Genomic DNA, 21207 nt, shown 5'->3' with positions numbered 1-21207 from the left:
TATATTGCTTGCTGATTTAGTTCTCTTGAAACCTGTCTACTCTTACCTTTCTTGAGAGACAGAATCCTTTAAGATTACTGTTTTTTTTTTTTGGTTTTTGGGTCACACCCGGCAGTGCTCAGGGGTTACTCCTGGCTCTATGCTCAGAAATTGCTCCTGGAAGGCTCAGGAGATCATATGGGATGCTGAGATTTGAATCACCATCCTTCTGCATGCAAGACAAATGCCCAATGTCCTTACCATCTCTCTGTCCCCAAGATTACTATTAATAGCGAAATTATACTTTTACTTAGTAAATACAATAGAGGGAAGAAGAGATAACTTCATAAAATAAATATAGAGATGTTTAGTTCAGGGTATAATGAGTATGCCTTGGGTATAGTACCTGAATTTGACTCCAAGTACTGCATGGTCCCCAGTGTATCTCCAGAAGTAACCCTAGAGGTTTTTATGTAAAGTTGCTATAAATATTTTGGGGTTAGCAGAAATTTCAGACTATTTACCCAGTTAATGTCTGTAAAACAAAGTATTTTGCTTTCTACCTTCCTTAATCTCCATAAACATTGGACAAAAATGTTCTAAATTTGCATATAAAATTAAGATTTATTTTACATATGAGAATAGCCAGAATTTGAAGATAATTTGTTATAGAACCAGGTAGTTGAACATGTGGACAATGTCTCATATTTCTCCAATATTTTACGATGCCTTTTAATAATGTCTTTGCTCAGTCAGTGCTGATGTAGTTGAATAGCAGTTACAAATTAATGACCACTTTAATGAGAATACTGTAAGATTCTTTTAGTTGAGGCTATTTACTGTAGTATTACAAATCTCTTTTTGGGTGGTGAGTGTAAAACACAATGTATAAAAATATGCTGTCAGCAACTTTTTAACTATGTATCTCATGGTCATTGAATTACCAAATTTAATGCTAATTTTTAAATTATGGTAGTTATTGATTAATTTTGATAGGTGTGGATAGGTCATGTACGTTAATTGAAATCATATTAGAATTAACATTTTAAACATAAACAGAAGAGTAGAATGAGAAAATTACAGGCATAAAAAAAAGAATATCTTTCTAGAAAAAAGTTTTGCATCTCTGTTAGCACAAATATAAATGTGTGTGTACAGTGTGAGATATGTTTATATATGAAATGTCAACTTCCTATTTGATTAGCTGTCTTCTGATAAAAATTGTCAGGAAGAAAAACTATTGTTCTAAGAAAGTTCATTAGTATTAAAATGTCCTGTTAGAGCAGGGTCTATAGTATACTATATATATAAACTACATGTATGTATATATATATACTATAATTTAGAGGGTTAGCCTTGCATATGGACAAACCAAATATAATCCCTGTCATTCCATATAACCCCCAAACATTGCCAGGAATAATATCTGAGCTCTGAGTCAAGAGTAACTCATGAGCATTGTCCAAAAACAATTTAAATAAATAAATAAATAAATTTCCTTGTCTAATTATAAGGATTTTTGTAAGTTAAAAAAAGGTAAGGCTGAGAGATAGTACTTTGGATAAGAAAGGTTCTTGCCGTGAATGTGGCCAACCAAAATTCAGTCTTTGGCCCACATTTGATCTCCCAGCCAACTCCGTTTTCTCTGAAAACAGAGCCAAGAATAAATCTTGAGCACAACTGGGTATTTCCAAAACCTAAACAAACTGCATTTCTCTCCTACCTACAACAAAATGAAAAAAAATAAGTTCAAGCTTCTCTTTTAAGTTTTATTAAATTCGTACTAATGACCAAAAATTGGATTTATCAACATAAGTATAATTTAATTCTCAAACAACATTGCTTTCATACTAAATAAACATGCAAATGATGTAGGATGTAAGAAAAACCATATATTCACCATGTGTAATAGCTATTTGTTCCAATGTTGAAGAAATCTAAGCTGCAGTGGTGTGGGGAGAGTAGCTGTAGAATACATGATTTGTTATTGGAACAAGATATGAAAAATAGGCAAATGGTGCTGCCAGAAATTCACTCAGCTACATATGTAGGACGTGCCAGTGATGAAGCTCAATTGAATAGCTCTGAATAAGAATTAAGCATCAGGGCCGGCCTGATAGCGCAGTGGTAGGTTGTTTGTCTTTAACAAGCTGACTCAGGAGCGATCTGGGTTCAATCCCTGGCATCCCATATAATCCCCAAAGCCAGAATCAATTTCTGAGCACAAAGCCTGGAGTAACCCCTGAGCATCACAGAGTGTGACCCCAAAACAAAACAAAAAATTCAAGAATTAAGCATCTTCCCATATCATCTATGACTTCTCATAGAATATATGTATCACAAGAATATAAAAATGTTAATGAACTATCCATTTCTATCAAATGTACAAATGTTATCACATAGGAAGAATCCTTTGCACTACACAGTACTAGCTAATTAAACATATGACAAATAATAATGATCAGATGAATCAGATTATCTGGAGAGTAGCCTATTCCTCATATACATTTAATGTATAGGACAGGTGTATACTGCATTCCATACCAGGGTAAATTCAGAGGTACATTGGAACAAAGCAAACAGGGAAATGGAAGCAAATGTGTAGTAACAAAATGTGAGAGATGAGGAATCCCTAGGCTCCTATGTAAGGACATAATTGATTTGCTTGAATGATTTCACAGATTTGTAAAGGTGAAGACCAAATAAAATGTAGTTAATCTAGCTAACATGAGAGCTCATCAAGTGAAAAAAATTTTCTACCCAGAGGAAGAGCAGTATTAGGAGAGGGAGAAAATATCCATTTGTCAAGATCCATGTCAAATTTAGCTTTATGATGGCCTGTGAGTCTCAATGTGGTCAAAGCAACGCAATTGTTAAACCTTATAATATTAAATATTATACTAGTGATTAGTATAAAGCTATTTATTTTAATGCTGTGTCACTGAAGCCAGATATTAAAATGTGAATGGTATGTAAAATAAACATTTTTATTTTTTTATGATTTTTAAAGCTTACTCTGTGTTGCTTAGAGGTTACTCCTGCTCTGTGCTCAGAAATTACTCCTGGCAGGCTTGGAGGACCATACGGGATGCTGATGATTGAACCCAGGCTGACCACATGCAAGGCTAATACCCTACACACTGTACTGTCATTCCAGCCAAAATTAATCATTTTTATGATTTATTTTTACTACAATCATCCTTAGTGGGGAATTCTTAAGCTTGATACACTAAATCCTTCTAAAGCAAAATTCAAATTGGTAGTTATTTCAACACCAATATATCAAGATAAAAATTCCTGTTAGGATTTAGAAACTTGAATGCTTATATGGAGATTGCATGCATTGATATATCACACTCTCAAATAATATTATATATTGTTTTATTTAATATTATTTGAAAGAAAAATTTTATATATTTGCACATCTAAAATTATTCCAGCAAGTTTTGTTCTTTTAAAATTAAATAATAGCTGGGCCTTTGTGTATAATAAAAAATAAAATAAATAAAGTTAAATAACAAATATGATACGTGCAATGATTTAGCTTGCTAATTGTCATCAAGCAATAAAAAACATTAAGATCTATTTTAAAAATTTAAACTTACATGTAAAAGCAAATTTAATGTATGCAAATTTTCAGTACCAGAGAGAATAGTAGCATATTTAGTAAAACATTAAAATTGTGACAGTTGTTTGTTTTTATAAAACCTGATAGTGAACCAGAGAGATAAGTACAATGGTAGGGTGCTTGCTTTGTATGCAGCTAACCAGGGTTCAGTCTCTGGTACCCTATATCATCACCCCAATCCACCACAAGTAATCTCTAAGCATAGAGCCAGGAATAATTCCTGAGCGCATGCCAAGCACACACACACACACACACACACACACACACACACACCCATAATCTCAAATATACTTGTTGACATATCATATATAAAGAATTTAGTGTATTTAAACTTTAATTCAATATATCTTTACCTATGAATATACATGCAAATGACTCAGGAAGCCTTGTTAAAGTTCAGATTAGAAGCAGTATGAAAGAAATTTAGTGAAACAGATTGTTATGAAATTTGATTTACAGAACTCAGATATAAGATCCAAGCAGAGAACACAAATGCTCTAGATATAGAGCATTGTAAAGAGGAAAACATATTAATTCTTGACTGCTTCAGTTTTTAAGTTCCCATAATAACTCTTGCATTAACATGATGATTTGGGCTGATCCACATTTGCTTTGATGTACTCAAGTCATGTCTAAACAAATAAATGTATCGCATGTGGTAATATTTTGTCAGTAATGTTATATGTGCATCATATTTGTTTTCTAATCATCTTTCAAAAGCTTTAAATTTTATCATATTCTCTATGCAACAATAAAGCTATTTCCATTTCAAATGTGTAACCATAATAGATAGCAACCTTCAGGGGATACAGTTCTGAGAAATTTATTTCCCCTCATGTTGCTCAGCCACCCAAAGAGTGAATTGGTTTCAGTGACAGATAAGGGCTACACTGATCATTTTAAAAATGGTTTTGGGGCACCACAAATCAATAACAAAAAAAGAAAATGGGAGATAATAATATTTCTTTTCATTAGGTTGATAGATAATATTCTAGATTTATGCATTGAAACTGTCTTTTTAACAGTTCTTAAATAACCTTAAGCATATATCATGGCTGAGTGCAAGTCCTATTTTATAATAAAGATAAATTCTATTTCATTGAAACATGATCACATTATAGAAAAACAATAATAAAGTATTTTTAAAAGACAAATATTTACAAAGCACTTAATTCTACAATAAATACTAAAACAGCCTCATAATATAACCTTAAATTCATATCATATTGTTTTTTGTTTGTTTTATTTTCAAAGGCTCACTGAACATTTTATACGTTAACACTTTACAATATGTTCTACAAACCTATGAAAAAATACATATTTATAAAATATTTTATATTTAGTAACTAACAGTGACTTTTTTCTTTTGAAAAATAAGCTTTTAAAAGTATTTTAGACAGATTGAAATTATAGCAAATTAAAGAAATATTTTTCCTTACTGCTTTCATTTTTGTTTCAAAATAATATTATACTTGAATTGCTATCATATGTAATATCATATGATAAATAGGAAAAAAGTTTCTTTGCAGAAATTTTCAAAACATTCCTCTAGAAAAATATAGTAAATGTTTTTTATACATTTCTGTTCTTTATATCTTTCCTATAAAATAGATGATATTTCATATTATATAAAATATATAAATATATTTTCTAGATTAATTACAAAAGTTGCCAATAACTGTTGGAAAATTAAGATTATGAAATTAAGGAAAACACCCTATGATATAAAATAATACTTGGTTACATAATTTTCTCATGCTTCATTCATTTTTTAAATGCATACATGTCCACAAATTTGTGTAATTTGACATATTAACCATGATTATTTTAAAGCAACAATATTTTTATATTTTGGTGACAAACATGATCGATAAAATATAAAATATTCATATGTATATTTATTATAAAAGAAATATTTTCATATTTTCCATTTAACTCCTTAAAATGTATATACATAACATCTTAATTAAGGTAGCATGTTTTTTATAGTGATGATAGCATTCATCCATGTTTTAAGAAATAGCATCCATATACCAACTTACTGGAGAAAGGTCACAAATAATTGAGTCCTCAATTATTTTTTTTTTATAAATTTTTTTTCCTTGGGTTTTTTTTTTTTGGGGGGGGGGGTCACACCCGGCAGTGCTCAGGAGTTATTCCTGGCTCCAGGCTCAGAAATTGCTCCTGGCAGGCACGGGGGACCATATGGGGCGCCGGGATTCGAACCGATGACCTCCTGCATGAAAGGCAGACGCCTTACCTCCATGCTATCTCTCTGGCCCCGAGTCCTCAATTATTAATGGAAAAATAAATAACCAGGAGAGGTAGAAATATACATTCTGTGTTCTCTTTCTAGATGATCTTATCTTGGCATTTAGAGAGCCAGACTATTAGAAAATAAGGAAGTCATTGCTTAAACAGATGACAGACAACCTCCTGAGAATATCAATTTCTCCATTTGATCACTTATTTTAATTAATGTCACTATCTTTAGAGATATACACATCAAAGTTGTGACATAAAAATGATTTTGACTGAGAATAGTACGTTAAATTTCACATATTTTAATATTATACAAAGCAACACATTTGGCAACTATTTGGCAAAAAGAATTACAAGATTTATAAAATCAAATATGGATGTTGGATCTAATAAAGATGCAAAATATAAGAAATAGAGGATGGAGCTATAAGTTAATGTGCCTGGTGTTTAAAATGGTGTAATAATTTTGGAAAACATTGTCACATTCTTAAAATATACATTAATATAAATATTATGAGCCAGCAATTTTCTTTTTTAGTATTTATCCATGATAAATGGAATTATATATAGGTTTGCATATACTCAAATGCACAAATATTGTACAAAAATAATCATAGCATTTTATTTATAGTAAGAAATGACAAAATGCTAACCAGTAATAATATAAATTAAACTCATGTAAAAATATTGCACGGAAATAAAGAGTAGATGTTAAAATAACAACAGTCTGAGGAACTCAAATTCATTTATTTTTATTTTTATTGTGGTCAAAGTGAATTACAAATCTTTCACAGTAATATTTAAGGCGCATAGTGACAATGAATCAGGGGTATTCCCACTACCAGTGTTGTCCTTCCTCCACCCCTGTTCCCAGCATGCATCCCATTTTTACCCCATTTACCCCCATAATTCTAGTGCAACTGTTCCCCACTTGTACAGCTTGTTGTAGATTGGATATTGATTCAGCTGTCGTTGACTTTGGATTTAGTGTGCAAGTCTGATCATTTTTTATTTCCACCAAATGATGATACAACTTTCTGGTCTTGGTACCATCCATTTTACCCCCTCAAATTATGAGGATGATCAAGGTGGTTCCAGTGATGTGGTTCTGTTGCAGATATTAGAAAAGATATGGGAGAAGTAAAGAAAAAAACAAAAACAACAAAGAAAGACAAACTAAAAAGAGAAAAACTAGGAAGGAGTCCATCTAGGTGTTATAAATATCTATTTAGAAGAAGAAAGGGAAAAAGAAGAAAAAGGTAGGAAAACAAAATAAACAACAAGGCAGTAACAACAAAAGTACAAAAATTAAAAATTAGAAAAAAGAATAAACCAAAAACTAAAACCATTAAGCAGAAACAAAAACAAAAAAGGTAAAAATAAACAAGCAAAACAGACCAGCAACTACTTAAGAGGGTTGTGTCTTCTTCTTTTCTTCTTCTTCTTCTTCTTCTTCTTCTTCTTCTTCTTCTTCTTCTTCTTCTTCTTCTTCTTCTTCTTCTTCTTCTTCTTCTTCTTCTTCTTCTTCTTCTTCTTCTTCTTCTTCTTCTTCTTCTTCTTCTTCTTCTTCTTCTTCTTCTTCTTCTTCTTCTTCTTTTCTTCTTCTTCTTCCTTCTTCTTCTTTCTCCTCCTCCTCCTCCTCCTTCTTCTGCTGCTGCTGCTGCTTTCTTTTGCATAGGCACTGTAAATACTAGGAAAATTAGAACTGGAATTCACTTGGCCTAAGACAGTGGTCAGCAACCTTTTTTGCCAACTAAGCCAAATCTCGCCAAAACCATGATTGAAATTTATTTTGAGAGCCACATTTTTTTTTTTTGGCAGCGCTCAGGGGTTACTCCTGGCTCTATGCTCAGAAATCGCACCTGGCAGGCTCAGGAAACCATATGGGATGCCTGGATTCGAACCACCGTTCTTCTGCAGGAGAGGCAAATGCCTTACCTTCATGCTATCTGTCTGGCCCCGAAAGCCACATTTTTAAAAATGAAAATACAATGGATGGTACACTGTTTTTAGTTTCAATAAGTTTTTATTGAGAATATTCTGCATGCAAGTATCCATATTGGTCGGGAGGATACAAATAGCAGAACTAATCATACAAAAACTTTAAAATGATATTATTTATCAATAACGTTAAATTCCATAAAATTTGCATATAATATAGAGAAAATTACATCCTGACAATGACTGACAAAGTCACAAACACTAATGTAAACATTGGCCTTGCATTTCCTTGCATAGTTTGAGTAAGTCCGGTTTGTATGTTGTTTTTAATTTTAGGCACGATTCCTGGTTCTCATCGATGAGACAATTTCTCAATTTACTCTTGATAAGATTCATGCTTGAAAATGATTGTTTGCATAAATATGTAGATCCGAACAAGGAAAGAACAGCAAATGCTAGCTTTTTTAGTTTATTATATGAGTCAGGAATACTATTCCAGGTGTTAACAATCAACATATCTTCCTTCTCCAGGTCTTTCAAAGCAGACCACTTGTGCTGTGAACTAAGTTCACATTTGTGTTTCTCCAATCTTTCTAAATTGGCACAAGACGTTCAAATTTTGAGCTCCACAGTTCTTTGTTTTTTAAATCCAGAAATTGCATTTCAATGTTGCCAAAGGGAGAAAAATTTAATTCTGTTACAGTGGCATCCAGAGGATTTTTAACAAAGGCCAACGTCACTTTGCTGTTTCTGAAATCCTGAAACCTCATGAGAAAAGCTTCCCTCATATTTAAAAGTGCTGTTTTAAAATAGGTAATGTCAATATCAGAATTATATTCTTGGCAATGTTTCAACAGGCTTGGAAGGTGAATCAAAGAGTCTCTGTCAAAATATTAAGCAAAAACTTATAATTTGTTTTCAAACGAAATAAATTCTTCTAACACTGAAAAAATTGTATTTCCTTTCCCCTGTAGTTTATGATTAAGTTGATTTAGATGTGAAGTAACATCCACCATGAAATACATTTTTTGAATTCACTGATTGTTTGTTAATTCTCGATAGTGAACACCCTTCATGAGGAAAAATGCTTTGATTTCTGATAATAAGTAAGCAAAACATTTCAAAATGATTTCTCTTGATAACCAAAATTTGCTAAAAATTTGAAACCCTACAATGTGGAGATGAAACAGGTAAAAGAGAATAACCTTTTAACAATCTTTAAAAGCAAGGACAGTGTTTCAGAGAAAAGTAATAATTTCACTGAAAGGAAAAAAATCTATTGACACTTTAGTGTGTGCTGCAAGAAAACAAACTAAAAAACACACAAAAACAAAAACGGCACTTTATTAAAGGCATATTATATCATATCATAAAGAAATTATGATAGAGTGCCTGAAACTTTTTAAAAGTAATTTTTTATTTAAGCATATTCATTACAAAATTATTCATACTTGAGTTTCAATCATAGAATGCACACCACCCTTCACCAGTGCACTTTCCCCACCACCAATGTCCCTTGTTTCCTTCCCATTCACCCTCCTCTGCCTATGTCAGGGGCAGGCATTTTGCTTTTTTTCTCTCTCTCTTTTCCTTTATGACACTGAGGTTTTCAAAATTTCCTTTATGACACTATGGTTTGCAATATTGTTAATTACAGGGTACCATGCATGTCACTTAACCATTTTCAACATCCAGTTCTTGTCCAGAGTGATATGTTCCAACTATCAATGTCATAATGTACCTTTCTCTATTCTAACTGAACTCACCACTTTTTATGGCAACCTTCCTATCATGGACTAGTCCTCCTGTCTCTCATCCCTATTTTCTCTAGATATTATTACCATATTGCCATTTATTATTCTTATAAGCCACAAATGACTATTCTGTGTCTACACCTCTCCTTCTGACTCATTTCAATCAGAATAATAATCTGATTTTTGATGTATGCACAGATGATGCACTGTGCATGGCTCAGTGTTTTTGTGTAGTCACAAGAAACAGAAGTTGCACACCCATACATTGTATCCACTCATTGTATGAGAGACTGGATTCAAAAAATCTCCCTGCTGAACTAAACTCTGTGACAGATGACACAGTAAAGATAATTTGTGAAATTCACAATTGTGATCAAATCAAGGCTCTTTACCACCCTGGGTGAGAGTATGGATGCCCACAACTAGCATACTGCCATGGGAATAACTACAGGCTCCATACTTGTTCATTTTCACACCTCAAGGTCTTTTTTATGGTGCCAGGAAACTTTCCATTCAGATGTGGATGATGACATCCTGCCTCTGAAGCTAGAGATCTTGTTATTTGCCTAGGTCATAGGGCAAAGGCTAGGAGAGAGTTTTTCTTTAAGGTATAGGAGTTCTCTTCCATCACTGTTGTAATCAGTCTTCCAAATTCATTTATAATATATATAAAAGCAATGAATAAATTTGCAAGAATTTCTTAAATTTAACATCAGATATATGGAGACTGAGAGTTTACTGAGCATTTTAACAGATGTATACAGTATTTTGCTATATCTTTTCTACATCCTTTGCAATAAATAACCACCTAATTTCTGTCGTTTATTCAATCTATTGAAAATATTTCTGATTAATTTTTAAATTAATCTTAAATTACTAAAATTAAGCCTTTTTGTCATGCTCTATAATCATTTTTACTGTTTCTGTGGGAATTTTGTTTAGCATGATTAGGTTTTCAAATAAGAAATCTTTTACTTGGGGGTTTATTCTGCTTTGTTTTGTTTTGGGGACACACCCTGCAATGCTCAGAGTTTAGTCCTACTTTGCAACCAAGTATTAATTACAGCTGTCATTATTCTGGAAGCCACATGAAATCCTCATATTCAAACCCAGGTTAGGCTTGACCAAAGTAAAGGCACTATCAGATGTTCTAGTGCTCCAACCCTAAAATAAAAAATCCTTTTTTATGTTTGTATTTTTGCTCTAGATGCATACTATTGCTAATAAATGTTTGTTAACATTAAATGATTTTTAGTTTGGTTCTATTTTGTTTGTTTTGTTTTGTTTTGGATCATATCTGGTGGTTCTCAGGGCTTACTCCTTTTTAGTAAATTGCTTTATTTAAATATCATGGTTGCAAAATTTTCCATTGTTTCAGTCATACAACTAACACTATCTTTTTACCAGTGAACCATTCCTGTCACCAATGTCTCCCATTTCTCTTCACACCCCCACACCCCACCTCTCTCTAGGGCTCATATATATATATATATTCACTTTTTTGACATTGTGGTTTCCATTATTGTTAATGGAATGATGCCTGCATGCCACTTTCTCCACTTTCACCATCAAGTTTTTACCCAGAAAAATCAGATCCAACTATCATTGTTCTAGTAGATCATTCTCTAGTCTACCTGCCCTCAATGCTCTTTGTGGAGAGCTTCCTACACTGGGCTGATCTCCTGAATTTTATTCATGTCGTTTCTGGATAGTGTTAGAATACTATCTCTTGCTATTCTTACATCCAAAAATGAGTGAGATTATTTTATCTATCCATTTTTCTATGGCAAATTTCACTCAGCATAATCATCTTCATCCATGTAAAGGCAAATACCATAACTTCATTTTTTCTAATGTCTGCATAGTTTACCACAGTTTATTTTGCCACTTATTTGATATTGGGCACCTGAGTTGTTTCCAGATTCTGCCTATTGTAAATAGTGCTTCAATGAACATAAGAGTGCAGAGGGCATTTTTGTATTTGTGTGTGTGTGTTCCTGGGGTATAGTTTTAGGAATTGTATTCCTAGATTGTAGGAATTTTACTCTTAGATCACATGGAAACTCAGTTTCTAGCATTTTTGAGAAATGTCTGTGTTGTTTTCCAAAAAGGCTGGACAAGTCTTCATTCACACCAGTGTGAATGAGAGACCCTTTCTCCCGACATCTACACTAGTTTGGACTTGTACTTTGTAATGTGTATTATTCTCTGTGGTATGTTATATCTCATTGTTGTTTTGATTTGCATCTCCCTAATGATTAGTGATTTGGAACATTTTTTCATGTTCCTTTTATCTACTTGTATTTCTTCTTTGAAAAAAAAATGCCTGCTTATTTCTTCTCCCCATTTGTTAATAGAGCTAATATTTTTTTTTCTTGTACAGTTCATTCAGTGGCTTGTATATCTTAGATATTAACTCCTTTTCTGATGGGCATTGGGTGAATAGGTTTTCTCATTCTATGGGTAGCCTTATATTCTAGTCACTATATTTTTTGAAGTGCAAAAGCTCCTTAATATAATGTAAATCCCATTTATTTAGCTCTGTTTTTACTTCCTTGGTAATGATGTTTCATTTTTGAAGATGCCTTTAGCTTCAATGTCATGGAGTGTTCTGCCTACTTTTTCCTCTATGTAGGTTACGGTTTCATGTCTGTTATATTAGTCTTTAATTAATTTTGATTTGACCTTTGTCTGTTTGTTTGTTTTTTTGGGTCACACCAGCAGCGCTCAGGGGTTACTCCTGGCTCTATGCTCAGAAATCATTCCTGGCAAGGGACCATATGGGATGCCAGGATTTGAACCACCGACCTTCTTGCAAGACAAACGCCTTACCTCCATGCTATTTCTCCGGCCCCTTGATTTGATGTTTGTACATGTTGTTAAGGAGAGGTTTGAGGGGGGTTTGGGTTTTTTTTGTATTTTGCATATGCTTTACCAGTGTTTCCAGCACCCGCTGTTGAAGAGACTTTCCTTGCTCCACTTTGTATTTCTTGCTCCTTTATCAAAAATTAATTGTTCTTAAATTTTCGGATCCATCTCTAGATATTCCATATTCTTTTCCATTGATCTGAGTCTGTCTTTGTCCCAGTTTCATGCTTTTTTAAAATGACTATTTCTTTATAGTACAGTTTAAATATAGTAGGGGAAGTTATTCCTCCCATCTTTGTTTTTTGGCCAAGCTTCTTATTTATTTATTTTTTTTAGCTATTAGTGGTCATTTATTTTCCATATGATTTCAGGAGCTTCTGATACACTTCTTTGAAAAATGTCATGGCAATTTTTACAGGGATTGCATCAAATTTTACAATGATTTAGGAAGTATCGATATTTTAATGATGCTTATCACCCGTGAGCAGTATATATGTCTCCATTTAATGTGTCTTCTTTTTTTCTTGAAACAGAGTTTAATAGTTTTTTTATATAGCTCCTTCACTTCTTTAGTTAAGTTAATTCAGTGGTATTTGATTTTCTGAGGCACAATTGTGAGTGGTATTGTTTTGTTAATATCCTTTTTATTTCTTATTCATTTTTTCTGTATAGAAAAATCTTGGATTTTTTCATATTAACTTCATAACATGCCACTTTACTATAAAAGTCTATTGTTTTTAGAAGTGTTTTGTGGAGTCTTTAGGATTTTTTAGATACATTATCTGCAAATAACATTCTTATGTGGATGCCTTGGATATCTTTTTCTTGTCTAATTGCTATAAGTTCTTCCTGTTCTACATGAACAAAAATGGCAAGAGGTAGCAAACTGCCTTGTGCCAGATCTTTTTGAAAAAGCTTCTAGTTTTTGCCCATTGAGTATGATGTTTACAATAAATTTGTGATAAACAGCTTTGACAATATTGAATAAAGTTTCTTCAATTTCCATCTTGTTGAGTTTTAAATCATGAATGGTTGCTGCACCCATATCAATAAAAGGGCTTATTCCTTTTTGTCCTGTGTTCAGAGATTACCCTCACATTGCTAGAAGTGCAAAGATTATGTGGTGTCAAGGATAGAATTGATTTCCCTTGCAAATCAAGTCCTTAAATACCAATTTTCCTTTATTATATTTAAATATGAATTTAATTAATTTCAACTTTGACATTTACTCCCTTATTCTTTTTTATTTTTAATTCTCAATTTTCTTATGATGTAAACATATAAAGCTGATTTGAAATGCTTATTGCTTATATTTTATTTAATGTTATACATTTTGTATAAGATATATCTCACAAATTGTCATATTTTAATTTTTACTCAGTTCAAAATATGAATTAACATAAATATTATACATGCATAGTAGTTTGCTATTATATTCATGATATAATCAATGGCATGTGCTAAATATTGTTTTATTTTATAACACTTTATATTTATATTTTATATCATGGTTTAATTATTATGTAACATACATACAAATGATTATAATTTTGTTATATTTGTTAAAAATAAGAGAAAAATACATGAAGCATGTTCTTCAACATCAATTTATGTTGCAAAATAAAACTGTTCACATTACAATCTTTTAGTGGTTTCCTAGTTATGAACAACAATTGCCACTCCAACACCATTTTTACTGTGCTCCTTTGACTCTAATCCTTAAAAAGAACCCACTTAAAATTTGAGGTTAACTTAAGCTAATATGCATGTATTTGGAAATGTAAAAAAATACTATGCCTGTAATGTTTAAGGAGTTACGTATGTTTTATGGCTTTAGATTGCCTTGTGTGCTGTTAAGAAATATTATAATGTGTTACAATCTGGGGACTTGAGGAACAAAGTAATTGTACATGGATTCTGTCTTATTTATCTTAATGTTCTTTGGCTGAAATTTCAAAGTTCAGATATCAGCAAGGGGACTTCTGAGAATTATGTTATGGGTGATTGTCCTTCCACTGTAACTTTACCTTGTCCTCTTTCTTTGCATCCTTGTTCTCATAATTAAAAATAAAAAAATTAATAAAAAAAGAAATGCACTATATCCCTTGATGTATCATATATCTCTCCTAAGATTTTATTTATTAATACAACTACATACTCCCTATATAAATAGCTATTTTCACAAAATTTAGTTCCACTACAGTAAATTGATACTGTATCCAAATTATAAAGTAACTTTATTAGTTCTGAAATTCTTCCTTTTGTTGCATATATATACATATATATATATATGTATTCCTGCAAGTATCTAATTCAGTTTCAGAATACCTGTATTTTCTATTTCAGTCTCACTTCTCAGACTAATCTAGATTCTCCCTACTCTACTCTAAGTGCCACTTAATTGCAAGATGAATTCACACTTGTTTTCTAAATTTTGTCATTTTAGCTTGTGTTTACAAGCATTTATACCATTTCTTTCTTTCTTCTTTTTATGATACTCAGTATTAAAGAAGTCAATTTTATAACTTTTATTCTTATAAATCTTCCAGCTCATTTTTATAATTTTCCTTATTATTACTTGCAGATTATTCTTCAATTGTTTTATATATATATATATATATATATATATACATCTCTTCAAATGTTTTTATGCAAATAAGGGCAGTTCAACCTACCAATAAGTAGAGAAGATAACTTAAACAGAATTTCAAGAAAGGCATTTATTGTAGTGCAAGAGAAGTTGCATGAAATATACTCTTATAAAAGGATTTATTCAGCATGCAAATTCCAGTTTGTTCAGAGACATTGAACATCCTATTTAATTTGGGAGGGGTAATGGTTCTTTTTATTTTTAAATTAGTATATACATTTGCTTTTTACCTTATAGAATGTTAGAACATTTCCAAGCTGTTTGTAAATTGTTTTTTAAAGCTTTTCAGGATGTGTTATGAAAGCACCAATAAATGAAAGTGTTATTGTAGCTATCACTTGCAAATATTTTAAATCTAAGATGTCGTTATATGACATTATAATTTGGCAATGCTCACAGTTATAAAGTTAACTTCTAATTTTAAATTTAGAGACATTTATCCTAAAGTATTTCTTTCATTTATAGTTGTTCAGATCATATCAAATACTAACAAATATACAAATATGCTTCTAGCAGAGGCTGTCCATGCCTGTGAAAATGAATAATCTTAAATTACTGAATCCACACACATTCTAACTAATGTAATGAACTAGCTGACCACAGTTCAACCCTGGTACTCAATATATTCTCTGAATCCACCAGGACTTATTCCTGAGCAAAAAGCCAAAATTAACATAGAAAACTACTGGGTATAGCCCTTAAAATAATCAAATAAATAAATAAAAATAACAAGAAAAGCGAAACTTAGATAAATCATTCCCATCAACATTCAAACCATTTAACATATTCCCATTAATATTCAAGCCATTTAACACTGAAATAAAATTTCTGTTTTTTTTCTCTTCTCTTTTGATATTATCTTGATATTCCTTTAGTATGAAGCAACTTAAACACTTGATTTTATAATAACTTACTTAGCTTCTATTAATGAAAATAAGCTTATATTTTTTCATACCCAGTATAGAAGCCTAGACATTGGTATTATATCTTCTGTAGTTCAGGGACGGCGAGTGGCACTAGAGGTAAGTTATCTGCCTTGCAAGCTCTAGCCAAGGAAGGACCATGGTTCGATCCCCCAGCGTCTCATATGGTTCCCCCCGCCAAGCCAGGGGCAATTTCTGAGCGCTTAGCCAGGAGTAACCCCTGAGCATCAAACGGGTGTGGCCCAAAAAAAAAAAAAGAAAGAAAATATCTTCTGTAGTTCTAAAACACCTCTTGAACATATTTTATCTATTGATAAAAGTGTATATATGTATATATATATGTATATATATATTTATAATACTCGACTTTCCTCCAGGAATATTTACAAAAGTCCCCATTTAGTTTTCTGTGTTACTTAAGCTATAGGGACTAAAGCTTTTGCTATTGATTCTGATGGCTTAAGGATCATTACATGTTTTTAAATATTCCCAAGAAAAATAACAAGGATACTTCAGAGTCTAGATTCTACAAATTTTATGAAAGTTGGAGTGGCTCTTAGCAACATTTTATGCCAACCAATTTATAAACCATGTATAATATTTTATTTTAGAAATTTATTTTTTATTTAGTATCTCCACAGTTTTACATTCTTCAGGGCATATGGCATGTTTGCCCTAATAGATATGTAGAAATAATATAAAATATTCCAATTTAATCTTACTTTTGACTGGTATTTATATCATTCATTGATTGTGGAATGTGTTGTTCTTTTAAATTGTTTTAAAAAAACCAACATGATATTGTGCTCAAAATATGTCAGGATTGACAAATATTGGTGAAATATGATGAAACACAAAGGAATTCAATATAAACTAGCCTCTCAAATAGACCTTTGATGGCCCATCCAGAAGAAAGATATAGTGCATCATCATATATGAAGATGAACATCAAAAAGTATACTTCTAGAAAAAAAACATTCTTGTCACATAAGGAATATTAGAATATTATGCTAAAAACATAGAATTAAAAATTGTAGTAGTATTTGTCTCTAAGCATTTTCTCAGCATCTAAGACATTATATAGAATAGACTATATGACAAATGCAATAAAATAATCTTAAAATCAATGGATCAGAAACATGCAATAGCAATATTTGTATTTTTATCAGTGTCTTTCTTGAACTTCTAAGCAAGTTGTTTTTTTCTGGTATAGATGATCAAATAACATACAATAAATATAATAATTATTGAATGTTTCCTAATGTTCAATAGAGCATTTGTCAGAAAATCACTTGAAATATAAAAGAAGCATTCAGTCCAAGTAACAAATAATAAATAATATGACTAATGGAAGCTTATGCTTTATCACTTTCAAACAAAGAAAAGAGAAGATTGCCCATTGAATGTACCTATGAGCACTAAAACCAGATTTTGTAGCTAATCACTTTTCTGCCACAATGGGTAGAGGCCCACTTAAGTGCATTACCCCTGCTCAACTAAATCTCTTATCACATTATCTTCTTTTGCCATCTTGCTTCAAGTCTCCCCCCATACTCTACATAGATTCCTGATTACGTTCTCTCCTTAGTCCCCAGTTTTCTTGGGTCTACCCAGGAAGTAGCCACTCAGGGGATATTTTTAGCCTTGTGTCAAGTGATCCCTGTAGTGTTTGTTGAAACCTCAGATAGTATCAGGGAATCTAACAGGCTTTGGCTGTGCAAGAATATACCTAACCTCTTTGATCTCATTCTCCAACTAATCTTGAAAGGAAAAATAAACCAGAATATGTTATAACTTAATATATCTAAACCCACTTGCTACAATAATAATAAAAGCATGACTTATTGCTACAGTTCAAGATCAAACTTTTAATGAGTTGATTAAGAATGTAATGAGTTTACTAATGACTTATAAATAGTTCCATAAAAAGATAGTCTTTGCCTATCTACAGCATTTCAGTTTTTCTAATCCCTTTGCTCAAAGATATTAGTCTTCCTTTTGTCTTTAATCATACCCAGTTTATTCTTCCATTGGGTCTTTCACTTGCAATTTAAGATGTCTGGTAAACTTGACTCAAAGATCACTTATTTGAGGAAATCTTTGTCTCTCCATCTAAAGACTTACATATCCCTAGAGCTGTCAGTCCTTCAAATCACTCTGCTTTACTGTCTACAGCAAGAGCAATTTACAGTCTATTTTGTATGTATTGTTGGATTCTCCCCTTTAGAGCAGAATTTATAAATTATTCTCTCCTAAGGATCAGGAACAATTCCTGGCACAGATGTTCACAGTTTCATTGGCTAAATAAAGAATTACTAAAAAAAAAAAATCAACCCTGTTTCATAATTGTCATCCAAGTCCCAAAGAAAAGTACAAGACTGAATTTTAAACAAGAAGAAGAAGGGAAAAACTAATTTCACATGGGAAATTAAAGGATAGGATGCTGACACTCTTCCAGGATTTAGAAACTACTATTATTATTTGTTAGTGAAAAATCCTAACATAAGATAATTATGTACATAAGAAAATAGGCCATGGTAAATGCCTACATCCTGGTAATTTCAGGCATTGCTTTCAGATGCAAAAGGAAGAATCCCTAGAAATAATAGGCAATTTCCTTTATCTTCATAGTTTTATTATTATAAATGAGCATATCCATGCTATTCTAATTATACTAAACTACTTATATTATACATTACTACAACATAAAATTTAACTTTCATATAAGAAAAACCAACCTACAAACATGCACACTTAATAGAGACTTAACAAGTGTGTCAGTCACCTTTGATATTAAATTGTCCCTTGTCCTATATTTCCTTGTCTTTAATGAATTTTTCCCCTTGTCTCATGATAAGACAACAAATGTCGCCGCATTTCATCCTAAGTGTACTAAATACATTTCTATTTTTATTCCCAAAGCCTGGCCATCCTCACCTATTTGTCTGTTATTTAAATCACGTAACCTTGTATCTGACTGATACCTCCAGAATGTTTTTGGAGTGAGTATGGGCACCCTACTCCAACTTCTCATACTTCAGAAATTCCTAACAGCCACAATCATGCTCCACAAAATCTGCAGTATTGGCCATTATTTTCAATATTTCAACCCAGTAGGAATGCATGAATTTAGACATCAACATGGATTCAAAACCACCTAATGTTCAAATATAAAAAAAAAAAAGAAAATCAACTACCAACAAGTTGCTTAGCAAACCTGACAATGGCTAACTGACCTCATTGCTAGATACATTCATTTTCAAAAAAATTTTATTACTGCACTTATCCTAATAATTTTTTTACTTTCTTGTAAGCAAACAACATAAAATATATTATTTTGTTCCTTTCAAAGGAATAGACTTGGGAATGGATAGGAATCTTGGGTCAATGAAAGAGGAAATTTCATATCATTCACAGGACTTTGTTAGTTGCTCATAATACATTTTAGAACAAATATATTATGAACTGTGTAAAACAGTCTTTAAAAAAGTACATATATATTATTTTCTTTCTTTAAATAAAGTCTCAATTTAATATTTAGATAGCTGAGTAATCAATGATTCTCTTAACGCCCCCCCCCCTTTTTTCAATTTGGAACCCATTTGTGAGAATATTTCCGTTTTTTATTTTCAAGTTGCCAAGAAAAGTACGTCTATTTTGGTGCCACATTTTTACCTTTTACTTAATTTAGATATGATTGTTTTAATTTTTACTTTGATCACACTGGCTTGCATATCTTCCACAGTAGTATTTTAGGTACATATCAACATTGAATCAGGGGAATACCCACCACCAAATTTGTTCTCCCTCCATCCCAGTTCCCCTTCTGCAACCCATACACCCCACCATCACCCCCCGGACTGCTAGAGTAGGTGGTCCCTTCTTTGTCCAGCTCATTAATAGTGATCATATATCTGTTTGGTCCTGTACCTTCCCCGTCTCCTCCTCTATTTAAGAAGTGGAGCTAGATAAATCAAGTTATGTGGCTTTGTTTGAAGGAAAGAAAATCTATAGATTGGGGTACAAAATAAGAGGGGGAAAAAAGAAGTCAAATATGCTGAAAATAGGCAGAATCCTTCCAGAGGATTTCAAGCTCAGATTGATAGAGGATGTGAAAGAGGTAATTGAAACACCACCACAATACAGAAAAGAAATATCAAATTAAATAACCAGTGAGCACCACACAACAGACTCAATTCTGTGATCAACTCATGCCAGAGTGCAAAAAGAAAAAGAAAGATAAGATAAAATAAAATAAAATAATGTTGGAGACATCAACTTCAATCTCAACATTAATATAAAGATGTCAAAAAATCGATCAATCGATAAATAAATGTGGAAAAATGATTGTTTTGTGCTTTTTTCTTTCTTTTTCTTTCCCCCCCTGCATAGGCACAGTAACTATTGGGGATATTATAGAGGGAATTCCCTTGTTCTAGGAGATACAGGGTTTCTCCCCCCTGAAGTGTACTGTCATGGAATTAACTCCTTGCACGATCATTTGCTCTTGCCTCGGTTCTTTTGTGGTGTATGGAAGACTTCTGCTTCCTCATGGAAGATAAATCAGACCTCTGTATCTAGAGATCTTGGTGACTGTGCAGCTCAAGGAATGAAGCTTATGATGAAGTCTTTCTTTGTGGTTCTAACAGTTCTGTTTCTTAAGTGTAGTTTTAATCCATCTTCTGTAGTTGGTGGTCATTATGTTGCTCCTAGGATGGAGTCTAGGTTGCGGTTGTCTCAGTCAGACTTCTGGAATTGGGGCTCTTGTTTTTTGAACAGATCGTAGACCAAAAGCTAGGCTAGAGCTTTTTATTGCTGATGTTGTTCTTGCTGGTCTCTGGATGTGTACTGTTCTGTCCTGGCTGTAACATCCAGTCATCTGTATATAGCAATTCTGGCTTTTGCACAGATCAAAAGGGTGACATGTTTTCTGATTTTGTCTTATTGTTGGCTGATCAGGAAGAACAACTTGATCTTAGAGCAAGTTGTTCCCATTTCCTCGTTGTCAGGCTATCAATTTAGCACTGGCACATGTTGGCGTCAGAGCAGCATTATGCACGCCCTGGAGGGGATTGGGCTCCTGAAGCTATTGTGGAGAACTCTGTCATTTCTATGTCTGGGGTCCAGGAGTCAAGGCTGGATGGTCGGTGTCTAGTTCCCTGGAGTCTAAGTTGTTTCCACATGACATACGTTCAGGGTGGG

This window comes from Suncus etruscus, chromosome 1, assembly GCF_024139225.1.
Source record: "Suncus etruscus isolate mSunEtr1 chromosome 1, mSunEtr1.pri.cur, whole genome shotgun sequence".
In the NCBI taxonomy this organism is placed as follows: domain Eukaryota; kingdom Metazoa; phylum Chordata; class Mammalia; order Eulipotyphla; family Soricidae; genus Suncus; species Suncus etruscus.
This window is presented reverse-complemented; position numbering follows the sequence as displayed.